Here is a 14,229-nt window from a genome sequence, read left to right as displayed (position 1 = left end):
GCTGCATAACAGTTGTGGAATCTACGGTTACATGTAGGCGAGAAATCTTACTTGCATTTTGAAAATCAACCCCTAAATAACATATTTTAGTTTCCCAAAGTTGTGGAACAGCTAATAAACTCAGTCTGGTATATTCCCAGAAAAAACCCAAACATTTAGCAAATCAGTAGGTTCTGGTTTTAGGGTTTTTTAAATTTATCTTTCAGCTCATAAAACAATTCACTCAGTAGCTTCTAATTTTTTATGCAGAAGATTATGGAAGTACATGCAGCACGTAATACATGTATCATCCAGGGAATTAATGTCCAATAAAAGAATTCTACTTTCCTTACAGAAAGAGGGAAACCCTTAGAATATTTCTTTCATTAAAAAAACAGATAAGCTTACAACATGCCTTGGCAGTCATGAAAGTTTCAAAGCAAGGGTGGAAATAAATTTGAGACGCATTGGCCTTCCACTGAGAACAGCCAGCTCCAAGGTCCTAAGAATGTCACCTCAGGCAATCTAAATGATCTCAGCTTCCAGGATGGAAGAACAAAGAAAGTGTTGCTTCCAGGAAAGCCAGGAGACAAACAGTGAAGTATTTCAAAGATACCTAGAAACAAATCGGCAGCTGATGCAGTCTCTGAAACACAGGTATAACATGACCCCTGTGTCAGATCAGTAGTCAGTGTAAAGGAGGATTGCTCAAATTAAATAATTGGAGATGTCTTCATTTATATGGATCTGACCTTATGTTTGTAACTTGCCATGTTAGTTTGAAGCCAAATAAAAGGCTGGGGTAGATTGTCACCTTATAGACTAAAGTAGGGGTGTGTGTATGTGGATGTATGTACAAATCATGACTTCAGACAAAGATAATTAACTACATTTTTCTGCTCATGGATGGCACCACACACAGCGAAATAAAATGGACTCTGTGTGTGTGTGTGTGTGTGTGTGTACACATACATGCACTTCAGTGAGTGTATAAGGTGCAGATCTACCCTGTCTTCTTATGTATGTAATATCCTTAAGTAAATGAGCAGCTACCTTTTTGCCTTAACCCTGAAATAACTAAAAAGGTTGAGTTAGGAACTGTCAAGAATTTAGTCTCTAGGTCCTTAGCTTCCCTTCTATATCTTTTAAAAATAATTGTTGTCAGGGTTGGAGGCCTGAAAACTCAACCTATTCAGTTTTCCATTGCCAGCACCCCGATTACTACCACCCAGCACAGGAAGATGGTAGAGTCCACACCATAGCATTTCTCAATTGACTGCAGACACTGCTGTTAAATGCTATTACCTAATGCTAAGCATGCTGCACCCCATGTTTTGCCAGTTCAGCCCTGATATAAATCTTAAGAGTATGGTCTGAAGAATAACAGCAGGATTGAATCTGGTGTTCAGAATGGAAATTGCATTCAGGCACTGACAGAGAAATACTGCTAAGCTGCCTAGTTGATTCCCACACGGTCTTTATTTTCGGGCATTCCTTTTGGAACTTGATCCTTGAAACTGCGTCATTTTTATACCCCCCATTGTAATCTAGATGAGTATGACTGCTGCAATAAACCTTTTGACGATGGACTGCCCACAGTCCCTTGCAGTTTGTAGGGACCAAAATACACATATTAAATCACCAAATGTAAAGGGTTCTGCTGCTCAGGAATAAACTGTCATTTTGGAGAGTAGTACAGAAGAGATTAAAAGCAATACAAATGTGTTTTCCTCCATGCATTCCAGGCATACAAGTTTTCGGAAACATAATTCATGACTAAATACACTTATGTATTTAAAAATAATTCTTCTGTGAGATTGTTCTTAGAAATGTAGTGCAAGGACGTTTGGTGTCTTGGTTTTTGTTAAATGTTATTTTTCCTTTATTCTGTGCCCCAGGAAGTTTTTATCTGTGCGTCAGAGTGTCTGAATGTCTCCTCTGTTTGGGGTTCCTATAGTAACAGCCGGGCATCTCTTGGCTTTAGCATAGTATGTTTCAGCACAGCTGTATGTTAGTTTAGAAGGAAAACATTGCCTGGATCAGTGCCAGACTGTACTGCATGTGGAGACACTTGGCTTGATAGTGAGTTTGGGAAAGTCAAGCATTGAATTATTTTAAGGCAGTCTGAATCTCTCTTGATGAGAGCAGGTGCCTAACATAAAGGCCTCTCTCCTGTTGACCCTTACTTGGAAAGAGCAGAAAGTGCTTTCTGTTGTATTTTGTCCTGTGAAAATCACAGCTGCAATGCTCATGAGTTCTGCATCTTGCCACTGACAAAGGGGGGATACTTTGGAATGGTTTTTCACTCAAGAGTATGGCTTGCACTGTCAACCAGATCCAGGTTGCCTGGTTAAAAACTACTTTCTTCCCTTTTTCTCGTAAATATTCACACATGGCTTTATTATAGGTACTTTCTACCCAATAATGTGTACAGTGGGTTTTATTAAGAACTCTCTTCTCAGCCTGGAGAAGAGAAGACTCAGAGGGGACTTGGTGGCAGCCTATTAGTACATTAGGGACGTACATCAGGGCTTGGGGGAGCATCTGTTCACCAAGGGACTCCAGGGAAGACAAGAAACAATGGGCACAAACTGATTGAAGATCGCTTCAGACTGGACAAAAGGAAAAACTTCTTTACAAGTTGAGTGCCGAGGGTCTGGAACAGGCTTCCCCCAGAGGTGGCACATCCCAGCAGTCTTTTCTGCCCAAGTGCAGGGGGACTGGACTCGATGATCTTGTAAGGTCCCTTCCAGCCCCTAACATGTATGAACCTATGAATCTAGTACAGAGAAATTTGGTGTCTTGGTTTTTCTTAACTTTATTCTTCCTTTACCCTGTTCTACAGTAAGTTTTTATATGGATTGTCAGGATTTGTTAAAATAAATCTTCTGCTTCAAGTTTCTAACCATGGGCAAATTCCTCACCGTGCAACTCTAGGGTATTCTGTGTTGGGATGCTCAGTACCTCTTCTGTTGGAGCTGCTTTCTGTATGTATAGAAGATTCAAATTGTTCCTGAGTAAGAGAACTAAAGAACGAGAATGACTCTGCAGCTTGGTGATTCAGGTACTCACCTGGGAGGGGTTGGGGAAGGTAGGGTGGAACACCTGCCTCCCAGCAGCAGCTAGTATGAGCAGTAGGTGAGATATTTATGTCTTCATGAAAGTGAATAAAATTTGGTAGCTAAGCTGTTATTGCATGAGTATGTATTTTTTAAAACAACCAGAAAAATGAAACAAGGAAAATTTAATTAAAGTGAACAATTCCAGGGTTTCATATGGTGATAAGCAGGGGTCCAGGTTTTCCATTTCTGCAGAAAAATGCAGAATTTCTCCTTTGAAGGAAAAAACTGCGGAAAACCGCAGTTTCTCTTTGCAGACTGACAGGCTGGCAGGGTGGGGGGGCACATGCTCCCTTAGATTTCTGTGCTCACAGTGGGCATGCAGCCCAGGCAGACGAAGTCAGCACGGGAGAGCAGAGCGGGAGGCAACACTCTGATGCCACTGCCGGGACCCCTGTGCCAGCTGTGCTGCCAGCAGCATGAGGAGTAACACAAATGGGGGGTGCCCACTGCCCTCACCTTCTCCTGCTGCCAGCTGCTCACACGCTGGGCTGCAGCTGTACCCTGCTGCCATAGCTCAACCACAGCTGCTACTTCCCTCAGGTGGCCCATGCTGCCCCCCATCTCACCTCCCCACACAGGGTGCACAAGTGGCTGGTAGCAGGAGGTGAGGGTAGCATGCCTCCCGCTGTCCAGTCCAGTACTGCTTGTGCTACTGATGGCACGGCTGCTGCAGGGTTCCCAGCAGTGGCAGTGGCAAAGAGTCTTGCCACCCCGCTCTGCCCTTCTGCACTGAGTCCCACCCGCTGGGCTACAGAGGCCCTCAGGAGGGAGGGCAGCATGGCAGGATGTCCAGAGCTCTACAGTGGGCAGCCTGCATCCTCCCCGCACCAACTCTGCTCGGGTCTGGTCTGGCTGTGCTACCTGCAGGTGGGGAAGGGGAGTTTGGGCTCCATGCTCCTTCCTCTGCTCCCAGCCACAGCATCCGCCACCTCCTGCTCATGGCAGCTGGAGCTTGGGCACTGCTGGATGGCTCCAGCTGGCACCCATGAGGCAGAGAGCAGGCAGGATGCAGCCACCAGGTCCCACAGCTGGGGCCCCTGGGAGTGAGGGGCAATGACATGGGCAGGGCACCAGCGTATTAGGGCTGCTCAGCAACACAAAGCAGTGGAGGTGGGGACAGCTACAGCTGGACCCATGTCCTTGTGAGTGATAGGAGCAGGGAAAACTCTGATTTTCTATGATAAAGAAAACAAAATCAAATGCCAAAAAATATAGGTATTTAGAATTTATTTTATTGTAATGATTGAGGTACTGGTACGCTTCCAAATTGCTTTACAATTGTAAATATATCAGTAAAACATTGCGTTCAACTGATACCTATATATATACTGGCATTTTAATCACAGAAAAAAAATTGGATTTTGGATTTTTTAATCAGAAAATTTTGGATTTTTAAACAAAGAAAACTAGGATCCCTGGTGATAAGCCTGCAGCATAAACACAAAGAAAAAGGGAAGTCAGAGATGGGAGACTGTCCTTAATTTACCTCATTGTGCCTAGATACTAGAGTATATCCAATATGTAAAACCGTCTGCTTTTGAGACCCCTGGAGGCACAACATACTCTATTAACTTCAGTGTTTGCATGGGCTTTTTCCACAGCTGAATTTGGTCTTGGAAGTGGAAAGTGTGTTCAAGCTAAATTGTGCATAGAGTGAATTAGGGACAGAACCTTAACTATACATTTTCTTCCTTTTTTATTGAAGTGAGATACATGATGTTATTTTTTCTTGACATTTATGACAGCATTTTTCGTATCGTCTTGCAGGCCAGAGAAGGCTTACGAACCATTGACCAACCAGTTAGATTGTAACTCTAATTTATTCCACCCCGCATTTGGGGTTAATTCATAACCAAAATAAAATGGTTCTCAGTAATGTAATTTTAATACATATGTTGAGAGAAAGAGATACCTGATCATGTTTGCATAGTTCAACTCCTGTTTTCTGACTTCCACATAGTGGCTTTGCTTTCTGATCAAAACCTCTGTTGTCTTCAAAAAATGCATGGTGAAATACTTCATGAAGTTTCATAAGGTTGCGTGACACTGAGCAGATAGTCTAGTGTGCCTTGCTCATACTAAACAAGAATGTGACAAATTTCTCTGTCAAGTTGGTGATTTAGTAGCTAACAGTGTTTACACAACTGCTTCTCCTGCCACCTAGGTTTCTGTCTCTATTTAAATTTGCCCCTATTTATAGTACACCTATCACTAAGCTCTTCACATTCAAATACACAAGTGAGTCACACTTGTGACAAAGGATTATGCAGATAAAAGAAATTTACCTTCACCTCTGTTAGAAAGTCCCTTTGTGGATCTTTGATTTCAAGCTTCTGGTCATGTACTATAACTATGGGAGTGTGTTTAGTTTTAATTTTATTTTAACTAGTTAGTCTTTCTTGAGCTATACAGTGATATGAATCCAGGACGTATTTTTCTAATAGTTTTAGCTAGAATTATTTTATAAATCTCAAATCTGTCTTCCTCATTTTGAGTGAATTGTACAGCAGTAATTCTGGTGACTCTGCTGTGACTGTGCTGAACCAGAGTACTGGGTCTAGATACAGGGGGAAGAGCAGGGAATGTACAGCTGATATTGTCCCAGCTCAACAACTAAGTAGAAACAGGTGGAGCCCCCCAGTGAAAGAATGTGCATGCATGTGCACACATACACACAGGTAATAGGAATGAATTCATACACATGCATGCGTGTGCATACAAACACACACACACAGGTAATAAATAGGCCCTTGTTCAGTGTGTGCTGTTTCAAATGCATTTGTGAGGCCCCAAAGTGTAAGCAGGCACATGTTCAAGTCATTTGTGACATTGCAAGTGCAGGCCAAGTGTTGCAAAGTTGTGGTCTTTCACTTGAGGCTCATCTCTGGGTGGTGATACCTTGGGAATATCAAATGTGCCTGTTTCATGGAGACATAGCTGTCCTCCAGGGTCCCAGAATGCACTGCTCCCTACCCTCAATCACTGCTTTGGAGGCAAGAATTAACCCTTAATTATCCCAATGAGCTGTAAACTGGCCCATTGGTCCTTCATACATTGTACACAGGGACTAGGGTTCTGCCCAAAGAAAGAGCAGTGTCGGGGCCTGCTACCAACATATGCTCCCCCCTCTTTGCCACCCCCACCGAGTCTCACTTTTCCACCTGAGCCTCACGTTCCCCAACAAGTCTACCAGCCCTCCAGTGTCTGTTTTCCCCAGGAACCCCCCTCCCTCCTGGCCCTTCCACATCTTGGTTTTCTCTGTGTCCCAGGGGCAGGTTGGGGGCAGTGCTTTCCTCTGTGCTGTTCTCTGGAATCAACAAAGCAAGGCATGTAAGACCAGGAGTTCCCGAATTGTGGTTCACGACTCCAAATAAGCTCATAACTTTAATGGATAGGGTAGCGACACAGCACTTTCTCCCTCACCAGGTCCCACCTGCTGGACTACAGAGGTCTGGGGAAAGGACAGCAGGCAGGGAACCCCAAGCCTGCAGCAGGCAGCCTGCATCCTCCTCCCAGCCAACCCCACAGGCTCCGCTCTGGCTGTGCCACCCACAGGGGAGGGGACAGGGGCAGGGGGGCAGGGAGCCAGGCTCAACACACTAGCATCAGCAGCTGCTACTTCCTATGGGTGGAAGCTGGGGCTCAGATGCTGCTGGGGTGTGGGAAGGGGGTTGCAGGCCCTGGCCTGGGGCACCTGAGGAGAGTGGGGGCTGAGGATTGGGAGTGAGGGGCACCAGTGTGGCCAGAGGGCTGTGGGTCGGAAGTGAGGGGCCCCAAATTGGGAGTGAGGGGCCATGCTGAAGATATGGGGTCCTGCTGAGAAAATGGGGTCATAAATGGGGTCATGCTGAGGAAAAGTTTGGGAAGCACTGCAGACTATCTGCTCAGTGTCTCTCCAGCGTTGAGTGTGAGCAATGCATGGGAACATGGAACCTGTGCCTGCTCCTGTTATGTCCCAACTTTGCTACTGCACAAAAATCCATACATTTGGAAGGGCATAAATTGAACATGTGCCAAGATCCACAGACCTTTTGACTTTCTTGCAAAATCTATATAAAGGCACTGTGCTTCCAAGGTGTGACTCTTCTAGACCTGTCCTTGGAATGGAGCAGCTACGAATTGGCCCTTACACTGAACTGATCATAAGGCTTCATCTAACCCATTTATATTTAAGGGCAAGCTTGAGCTAAATCATCAGCTGGCATACCACTTTGTACCAGATGAGAATATGCTCCATCGTTCTGCTCCTTGTTTGAAAGGAACCCTTCTATGGTCAATTATTTTAATAATGTAATAATATTAATAAAAAAGGTCTCAAAACAACATTTCAGAAAAAATGTTTTTTCAGAGGAAAATTTTTATATAGTCATTATAAGTTTTTGCTGTTTCCATTTACTTGACTTTTGAAATATTTTTAGACATTCAAGTTCAGTTGGAGACTTTATTACTTTAGTTAGTGTTTGGGGGTATAAAATATTGCATATAATAACCAGTTCTTGCTGCTTTAGAAGTTATCCTCTTCCCATTCTTTTTGAGACACTCAGATTCTGTGAAAAATATTTTTTACATAGACTACAAAGGCTGAGGAATACTGGTTATTTATTTGAGAAAGGCTCACTTGAATCAGTTTGACCACTAATAGATTGTTCTTTGCTGTCTTTGCTTCCACCCAAGGATTATAACCTTGATGTGATAGAGAAGCCTGTGTGCTCCTGATAACCTTGAGAATTATTCTGTCTGAAGCCTTGTATTCCTGGGAGAATTACCTATGGTGGCAAGGTTGAGAGTGAGGTTTCTAGACTTAGAGTGATCCAAAAGTAAAAGTAAATTTCCTCAATGGCGGAGCAGGCGGATGAAGAAAGAATACTTCACAGTGGCTGCAAAGTGGGGGTGAAGCCTGCAGTACAGTAGAAGCCTCCAGTTATTTATGTTTTCCTTGTCAGATTAAGGTTTCCTTCCTGCAAAGTACTGTGTGGTTGCTGATGCACAAAGTCAATCCTATGTTAAAAGAAGACAGGAGTGGGTGTATTGCTTCAATGGCTTGTTCTAAAGTGATGGGCGAGTGATTGGAAAATTGTGTCCAGTGGGATCACTCTATCTGCAGCCCAAATCGGGTAATGAAGTTTGCAACCTGGAGCATCTGCACCTTGATGGACAACCCTAATATTGACCTACCACAGTGAAGGACATCAGTGTACTTAGTAAGACCACATGAGCAGGAGAGGGGCAGGTCACAGAACATGGTGATAGCTATACCTTTTTTTTTTGGAAAGGAAAAGCCAAAAAAGACGGACATATTCACAGTGTGGCTTTTGCTGTCACGGCCAAGATTATTACTCAAATGCTGGAATGTCCTGCTGAGTGTCTCATGATCCTTTGTCTTCAACTGACCAACAGACAACAGGGGTTGAACATGCAATGTCATGAAAATGATATGTTGATAGGAATAGTTATAACCAATGCAGCTTAGCTATTCAGTTTTAAACTTTCTGCAGTATAGGGGCTGCTGGGTCCATAGCTATACTTCTTGTGTAAGTGCAGCTCTGTTGGCAAAAGTAGACTTTCTGCCTCTGGGGCCACACCTGCTTCCCCAAACAGAAGCTTTGCCAGTAAAAGCCACTTTCTGCTGTAGAGCTGTGTCCACACCTGGGTTTTGTTGTACTTTTCACACCCCTAGCTAACAAAGCTATGATAGAAGAACTTTGTACTGTGGAAAATCCAACGCCTGTGCTGCTATTCCTGTTCTAAGTCACACTTAACGCAGAAATGTAAATCTTGTCTAGAATAGTAAATTCTGCTGGCTTTGCTATATTATCTAGTGGTGAGAAAAAATCGCGCCTGGTAGTCGATGTAACTTCTATTAAAACTTCTGGTGTGAACATGGTCTGGCACCAGAAGGTATCTTCTGTCAGCAGAGCTCCTGTTGCAAAGGAGCAGCTGGCCTGGGTCTTGTGGCAGAAAATGTCCTTTTTCTAGGAGAGCTTCTGTCATATGGGAAAGCTGCTGTAGCTCTGCCAGAAAATTACTCCTCCTGAATCCAGTCAGAATATGGAAGCAAGCACCTGCCTCCCTCCACATAAGCCTAACTTGGTGCCAGTAGTATAAAGTTCATGTATTAGGAACAAATATCCATTAAACACTAAGTTGAACCCAAAAGCACTCAAATGCCCCTCCAGGAGCAGGAACTCTGGTGATGCATCTTCCAGTTGTCAAGCATGTCAATGTTTTAGTAAATCATTTTCATAATTTTGTGACCAGTATGAGCACTTCAAAGTATATTAACCCAGTTAAAAGATCAAACATATTTTTTATGAAGTATGATTGCAAAAACGTGCTGTGCATAGATAGCCAGAAAAAGAGATTAAACTATGAAAACTTGAAAAAAAATTACAAACATATTTCACTAAGGACATATTTAGAGTTTTCAGTGAAAAAAAACCCTGAAATATGTTTGATTTTATTATTTAGAAGGTTTTGATTATCAATAAAACCAAAAATGTTTTGTCTTGTTCAATTTTCTATTTAAAAACACTCCAAAATTTCAAAAGAAACAAACATTTTCAATAAACTTTTTTCTTCCCTAAAATATGGATACTTTTGATCAAATTTGTTTTCCATAGAAAATTTCAGCACATTTTCTATTGACATGGGTGCAAGCTGTGAGTGTTCTTCTTATGGTCAGTGTTGAGGGTATTTATCATCACTCTGCTGGAGGATTGGGCATTAAGAAATCAGAGTTTACATGTGAAGGAAAGAGACCATTTTCATTTGACCTATTCAAAGAAAAAGAACAGAAAGGATTGGTGAGTCTTCTGAGTCACCTAGGGTTGCCTGGGACCATCCTGAATAAAAGGATGACCTTTAAATATTCTTTAAAGTGATTAGAGACTTGGACACAATGAATCGAAGCTTTCTCGGCTGTTCTTACTGTACATATTTCTGTATCTTTCTGGGATGTTGTGTGTGCAGCTGCAGATATGTTAATAGAAAAAGAAAATTAAATATTGACAGGGTCTTAGTCCTATGCATATTATGATTTACAGTAACGACCAGGTAGGCAGCTTGAATGTTATATCCTTAGGCCCTGTGTCTGTTTTAAATATTCTTCCTAGGTATCCTATGTGCTAGTTTGGTTGCCTCATTAGCATAGAGCCATACTATGCTATCTGAGGACTTTTTATCGATTTTTAATGTGATTACACTCACAGCACCCATGTGTATGGTTTGAATACTTGGATGATTACTTCATTTCTTAGTTTTCTTAAAATGAGACAATCTGGGTTTTACCATGTTTTTCCGTGGTGAACCTAGGTTCCTGGTCATTACCTTTTTCCTCTGAACATTTATTAAAAGCAGTTATGTCTAAGTTACCACATCTTAAATTGTAGTGTGCCAAAGCCATGTGACAGGCAAGGAAGGGCCTATTCCCTGTGCTCACAGAGGTAGGGTTGGGAATTTTTATAGATGCCCCCTTTTTCATAACCAGTTTTAAAAATAAAGGCTAGCTTCAGGCATCGTCATGTTGATATCTTTATTCTGTGAAAATGTTCCAACAACTCTATAGATTTGTCAGTGTGCTGTTAGTATCCTGTCAGCTTAGTTTGTAAGACAGCCCCATTGAAATATGAATTGGCCTATATAAAGTTGGCCAATTAGGTTCCAAAAATGTACATACAATCGTATTTATACTGCTAAAGAAGGCACTTTTTATAAGGATTGCCAGTGTAATAATGTAAGATTTTCAGGCCTTTTTTAATATAATAAAAGAACAATGTTGAGCAAACTTTTTTAAACTTAAGTAAATAGGTTGCAGTGCATAAATGAGAATGTGGGATCTTTTCTTGTCTTTTTGCTGGGTATGTAGTCAATTCTTGTTGTTATATGGAATAGGAGGGCTATAAGATTTCTTCTGAAATTGGTATTTATTTTTATTTTTCTGTTGAAGTTTCTATCCTGACAAGGGACAACCTGAGAAAGCTGATAACTTAATACTATACCAAACTCTGAAATTGAAGACATTGCAACTTGGTTTAAAATTAAAAAAAATAAATCTTTTGGAGAAGCATTCCATAAAAGCCACATGCCTATTGCTGTACAAAAGTGGGGGTACAGGCCTTGCACTATAACATAACATTCTCTAGAATTTTTTAAGGGGAAGAAACTACAGTAATAGTTTGATTCCTAGTTTTTTAAGGAGTATCTCATCTTGTGACAAGGGCAACACAATTTACAATTTAACTTACCCTGCTTTGTTTGACTTGGCAGACCTGTGTGTACTGTGGAGAATTTCCATAGCCAAGCTTCTGTCAAATATAGTCAGTCAGCCATCAACATATATCTGTGCCCTTTTATGGATCTTTATTTACATGTTTGCAGGGCTTTGTAATACCATGTGCCTCTACAGGTCATGGCATGTTTCCTGGTTTTTTCCTGGTAGCACAGATCAGAACAGAAGCTAAGATTACCCTAACATGACAAGTGCAAAAACTTCTGTGGCTATTTGTGTTGAAAGTTATTAGAAGTACATAGTTTTTCCTAACACACCTTTGAAAGAACAAGAATAATGCTGTGCTATAGATTTGGGGGATTCATAGCGGAATGAGAAGAGATAAGAATCAGAAAAGCTTGTTATCCCTGACTTAGGCAGGAATTCAAGGAAGTCACTTAATTCCTGTATACCTCAGTTAGCATATGTTTAACAGGCAGGAAGAGGAGGGGAATGATAATGCTTACATGCCTTTATAAAACATTTTAAAATGTGTAGCTGGAAAGATCTGTGCAACTATTATACTATTTATTCTTGCCTTACTGGGGAGGTAGCCCTTCAAGGCTAGGTTAGGGGGAGGTTAGATCATGTTAAAATGGCCACTTGATCTAACTTAGTTCACCCAGGTACAGACCTTACACTTAGATCCTCAGTTAGGTCAATCTAAGTGCAAACTACAGAAGTTTTAGGATGGTTAGATCTGTCAAAAAATGGATGACCTAATCTAAGTTAACTGTATCTTTGAAGTAGTCTAACTTAGATCTGGTATGGCAGGACCAATCTAACTAAACTTCTGTACATGTTCAAAGCACAGCCTTGGATCTTGGAAAGCCTCTCCACTGGCCCCAGCTCTGGGATGTGCTTCTCCTACTCCCCTCATCCCTGGTGCTGGGCTATTTTTAACTCTATGGCTCCTCCCCCAGCCCCAGATGAACAACCCCCCTCCCAGCAGACCAGCTAGCTCATCCTTCTGCAAGCCCGCTAAACCCTCTGGTGCTGGGAGTTGATGAAAGTAAGTTAGGGTAAGGAGAGTGGCAGGAGGGAGTAGCAGGCAGTTCATTTACTGGGGGGGTTGTTCATTTTGGAGTAGGAGGGTCAGGGGGCTGACCCTCAAGGCTAAGTATAGGCTATCATAACATGTAGGTGCAGACTACCCTAACATTTATTTCACTGCCTGTCACACTATCTAGACTACCCTAGGTACAGAAATCCCCTCTTCCCTATCCTGCCAAACTCCCCTGATCCCACCAAACCTTCCCCACAAAGCTGCCAGTTCCTCATACCTCCCCCCCAGCCCCTCTACTAGCCGCTCCCCTCCCCCCCCCACTCCAATTTACCTGAGATTGGGTGGCTATTTTTAACCCAATCTAACCCTCCCCCAACCTCTCTGAATGTTTGTACATACCATAAATGTGCAGTTTGTTCCTCTTTGGAGGGTGAGTTACATAAGTTAAGATTTTATTTTAGAATTGAGTTGTAAGACTAGGAAGATACATAGCACAGAGGAAGAACTCAAAAACTAAATTGTACTAATCTAAAGTAAGATTGGTGAATCAGCCTGTACTTTGTATGGAAAAGCATATGTTGTTCAAAAGGTATATAAATGCATAATGAGGGTAATGCCAAACATAACTTCTATCAGCTTTCTGCACATGTCTCTTGGGCCATCCCTGCATGTGTCAGACCCCAGAGTAGCAGAGGGTCCTCATGGCTGATCCAAATTACTTCTGGATGCCTACTGCTCCATTAGGGAGTTTTGGTACCTAGGGGTTGCTGAGTCACAAGATATTCTAGCCATGACCATTTCTCCTCCTGCTGTGTCTAATCAGAGATCCCTTTGGCTAGTGACAGACATTAAAAAAGCTTGAGCCTGAATTGATTCCATCTTTGCAGGTTAGTATCATAGTATCATAGTACTTAGGGTTGGAAGGGACCTAAACAGATCATCAGGTCCAACCCCCTGCCCTGGGCAGGAATTGGTGCTGGGATTATATCACCCCAGCCAAATATCTGTCCAGCCTCCACTTGAAGACCCCCAAGGTAGGAGAGAGCACCACCTTACTTGGGAGCCCTAGCTTTAAAGTAATGTCTACTGATGTCCAGCCTGAACCTTCTCTCTAACAACTTGTGACCATTATTCCTAGTAACCCTGAAGCTTGAACCGATTTGGAGGTGGATAGACATTCCCTTTTCATTCCAGAAATCCAAGCACATGCCTGCAGTGGCTCAAGCTAGAAGCTGGGGGTGCTAGAGTAGCCCTCCCTCCCCTTGCACAGGGCTGAGCTGAGGTGGGCATGGCCACGCCCCAGCAGGATTAGGGAGGGGTTTTTCCCCCCCTTGATAACAGAGCATTTATCAGCTCTGTTATGAGCATTTATCACCCCATCAGAAAACAAACAGCATCTCAAATTAGTTCAAGCTTTTTTTAAACAAAGAAGGAACGGAGGGACATTGCTAGCTGAGCTGTTGATTAGCTCCAAACAGCCCTAAACCAACACTGCTGTCTGCCACAGCACCGATATGCCCACCATGTGGTCTGATAGCTAATGTTGTGTGTCTGTGTAAGGCAGGGTGGATGGGGGATCCCTGCTTACCAGGGAGTGGTGAGGGAAGCGGGGAGCAGGCAGATGCTCTGTGCCTGCAAATCTCTGCTGAGCTCCAGCCAGGGAGCAGAGGGGAGGGGCCAGCCTTGCTGTAGAGCAGAGAGCACCACCCAGCCCAGAGAGCATGCTGGGACGCTGGGGGAGTCTGGTTTATCTTAAATCAGCAAGGGGTCTGGGACAGACACTGCATAAACTGGTTTGACCCAAATCAGTTAAGTCTGATACTACATTCAACCAGGTTTATCTCAAACTGGTTTCA

The 14,229-nt window shown here is 42.8% G+C and overlaps 1 protein-coding gene across 1 annotated transcript in view; it reads left to right on the top strand.

Moving 5' to 3' along the window:
• Nucleotides 1-14,229, top strand: part of NAV2 (neuron navigator 2) — a 417,342-nt gene that overhangs the window by 152,925 nt on the left and 250,188 nt on the right. The window lies entirely within an intron of this gene.

The sequence above is a fragment of the Alligator mississippiensis genome, chromosome 2 (genome assembly GCF_030867095.1).
Source record: "Alligator mississippiensis isolate rAllMis1 chromosome 2, rAllMis1, whole genome shotgun sequence".
In the NCBI taxonomy this organism is placed as follows: domain Eukaryota; kingdom Metazoa; phylum Chordata; order Crocodylia; family Alligatoridae; genus Alligator; species Alligator mississippiensis.
The sequence above is the reverse complement of the archived record's forward strand: the minus strand, read 5'-3'. Positions and strand labels throughout refer to the sequence as shown.